Consider the following 3,568-nt stretch of genomic DNA (forward strand, 5'->3'; position numbering starts at 1 on the left):
GTTTAGACATTAGTAGATGGAGATATCAACGTCCATGTGAGAAAAATAAGTGGAATCGATGAGCATGATATTTTAAGGGGAAAAGTATAGTTGAGAGAGTATTTTAGAAGTGTGGCTAACCTGAAAGTAAGAAGTTGTTTTGCTTAAGGTGTGGTAATTCTATCCTAGTTTATGAGTTATATGTCTATATTCCATGTTAAAGAGTAATGTCATTGTTGTGATTCCCTAGTTGGACGTCTTGTCTAACTCCTGCCCAAGATACCTTGCTTTCTAAGGGTACTTGAACTTCTTTAGAAAGGATGTTGAATATATACTCCAGTTAAGTATAAGTTTCCAGTGTAATTCAGTCCGTATAGCCAGCAATTTAGTTTGACAGTTAGGCTAATCAATTACTGTGGTTTTCCACCTTTCCACGCAGTCCTACTATCCAAAGTCTCACGTGTATGACCATCCCTAGATATAATCTATTCCATCCATGTGAATTGTGAATTCAGTTTATTCCAAGCATCATGTTTCAGATTCAGATATTTGGTCATGGCTCAGTGCATAAAAGTTTAGCGTATAGTCTCAAAATTTCTAAGTATTTTAGCCCAGACAGTGTAATACCCTTGTACGACTTAAGTCTGGTTGTCTCATAATTCATACTTTCATAAGTTATCACTTCTCAATTCAATATATATAATTGGATCATGAATGCTTTAAGAGAATCCTAAACTCTCACCATGAATCAGTTTCTTGAAGCAAGTAAAGTCAAGTCAGCTCAGAATTCAGTTTCATGATAGAAGTTTAAGTATTTCAGATCGGATATATCTTTCTTAGAGAACACATAATTTTCGCGTTATTCCATACCTTGATGCTTCAACAAGCTCCTACCCATCATTCGGGAATGAATAATCCCAAGGGGGAGATAATGTAACACACCGCACTTTCAAACTAGAAATCGAACCGTCATTGTAACACCCCCATAAGAAATCCTCCATATGCTATCACCTAGTAGCATGCTTATAGAGTTGAAAACTTGAAAAATTTTTAAAGTGTCAAAGAGAATTAGTCTCACTTTAAGCCTTCAAACTTCGGAGATTTATTTGACGACCTTTCTGATCTTCGTTTTTGGATTTTCAAGTTACATTGTGATGGGGAAAGATCGTACTACATCCCGGGTATGTTTCGGAATTTTTTGGATAGAGTGAGAGCGTTTTTGGGTTTCCAAAATAGAAGCTTAGGGTGATAAGCCCACGTCGCCCAAGTTAGAGCACCGTTATTGCCAGGCGTCACCTCAGAAACTCCACCGCTATTGCCAGGCATAGCCTTGCAAGTCCGGTGATTCACTAGTTTTCAGAATTCAACCCCTGAGCATTTAGGGGTATTTTGGTCATTTTCCCTACATTATAAATAGTCTATAACACGGGATTTAATCCCAACAACACCAAAGTAAGTGTATTTTCATCAAAAATCATCAATAACTCCTCTTAGGGTTTCAAACCAAAAACCCAGATTACTCAAGATTCAACTGTTAGTTTCGGAAATCGATTGAAGAATTGGAATCTCCAAACCATAGGCTTCAAGAAGCATCCATTTTTTACCTAATTCAACGTACACGGGGTTTTCCTCAAATCTCATGGGGATAGAAATAATATCAAAAAGTATTAAAAAATTATTAGTCTCCTTAAACAAGACTCATAAACGACTACATTGTACATACTATTGTGTGAAGGTATGAGATAAGGGATCTTCTCTTTATAGATGTCTAAAACTTTTCCTCCAAAAAAGAGGTTAGCCAAATATGGACAAGTTTTATATTTTTCTTTCAGGAAATTTTATTTTTATTATAAGAAAAAGTTAAACTTAACTTTAATAAGAAAATCGGGCAAAAACCCTAACAGTATGATTATCAAAAACAATTAAAAAAAACTACACAAACACTAACATAAAAACAATCAACAAACCTTTGGTATTGTTACTGGAAGGTGTAGCATTTCTATTAGAACCAACATCATTCTCATCCTCTTCTTCTTCCTCATGATGACTCTTTCCAGATTTCATCTTTGTTTTTCCAAGATTCTCCTGATTTTCTGCATAAAATCAACAAATTAAAGAACCCCACAAGATTAAAACAATAAAATAAGATCATTCATCAAAGAAAAAATAAAAATTACAATTTACAGCTTTTCTGGAAAACTTACACTGCTATGATCAGTGTTTTTGGTTTTATTGGCATTGGAAAATGTAAAGTTGGCTGTTCTTTTGCTTCATGTAAAACTGTTTTTAAGAATCTTGTGTTTTTTCATTTTTTGGCCTTGGTGTTTAGAAACAAGATTTGAAGATTTAGTTTTGAATATTTGTTTGACTGTGAAATTTGATTAGATTTTATAGATTTTGAAAATTTAGTTTTTAAATATTTTAAAATTAAAAAAGGGGTCCGGATCACCTTTTGAGTTTGACACTTTCACTTATTCGTTTCCTTCTTTTTAAAATAGTTGTCACGATTCACTTCTTGATAGTCGATTCAAATAACTTTTAAAGATAAATTTAATTAGCTTGCTTCAATATTTAAAATTTTAAATTTTGATATTCAAAAATTATAATAAAAACACATCTGATCAAAGTTCATATCATTTGACCCTCAAATATGGAGATTGTGACGAGTATTTTGAAATGGAGGAAGCACAAAACTTCAATTCTATTTCGAGTTAAATGCATGTCCAAACATAACTTCAAAATTTCAAAAATCACTACTTGAGAAATTCAAATTTTCCAGTTAAAGTTTCATCTTCAAAATCTATGACCAAACGGGAGCAATAGTATTGTGATTAATTGTTTACCTTAAATTATGGTCATTGAGTCATGTGATCCAATTAGATATTGATCACGAGTTATAAGTATGAAATTATCAAAAAGTTACAATAATTAGCCAGAACAAATTTTTCTCGCGATATAGTTTGACGAAATTTATAACAAAATTAAGGTCCATTCTTGAGAAAAGGCTTCAAACCATGCCAAATGAATAAGGCGAGCGCACTGCACAAAGCATCCCACATTAGCATGATTCGTGAATGGGTAGCACCGAGGCTAAGGGGTGTGATAAAGACAACTTAACATAATACAAGCATAAGCGGCTGCTTCTACCACTCGAACCCGTGACCTATAGGTCACACAAAGACAACTTAACATAGTACAACCACAATTTAAAGTATGACATAAACAAATAGGAGTAATTCGTGCTGCAAGTCTCATTTCAAGCATAGGCATGTCAAGCAAAAGCAATAACCACTACAATAACAAAGTTGAAGAAACACAATATCCACATTAGTTTATATCCCCAAAATGATGGCAAAAAATCAGTGATATACTACTGCAGCAACATTCAGTTTGTCAATTCACATCAACTTCCGAAAACATTCGTGCAAGTGAAAAGGAAATAGGATGGTGATTTGGTTGCTTATCCAACTTATATACAACTTCTGCATTGGGTGATGCCCGCTGAAATCTTATTAGCTCAGCGAGGATTTGGACTGTTCCAGATTCTTCAACTAGACATGGCTCAATTAGCATTCTCACCAGTTCAGGA

At 33.9% G+C, this 3,568-nt stretch overlaps 1 pseudogene; it reads right to left on the bottom strand.

Moving 5' to 3' along the window:
* Positions 1 to 1,911: 1,911 nt before the first annotated feature.
* LOC124888774 overlaps positions 1,912 to 3,568 on the bottom strand; it is a 33,864-nt pseudogene continuing 32,207 nt past the window's right edge.

The sequence above is a fragment of the Capsicum annuum genome, chromosome 11 (assembly GCF_002878395.1).
Source record: "Capsicum annuum cultivar UCD-10X-F1 chromosome 11, UCD10Xv1.1, whole genome shotgun sequence".
Classification (NCBI taxonomy): Eukaryota; Viridiplantae; Streptophyta; class Magnoliopsida; order Solanales; family Solanaceae; genus Capsicum; species Capsicum annuum.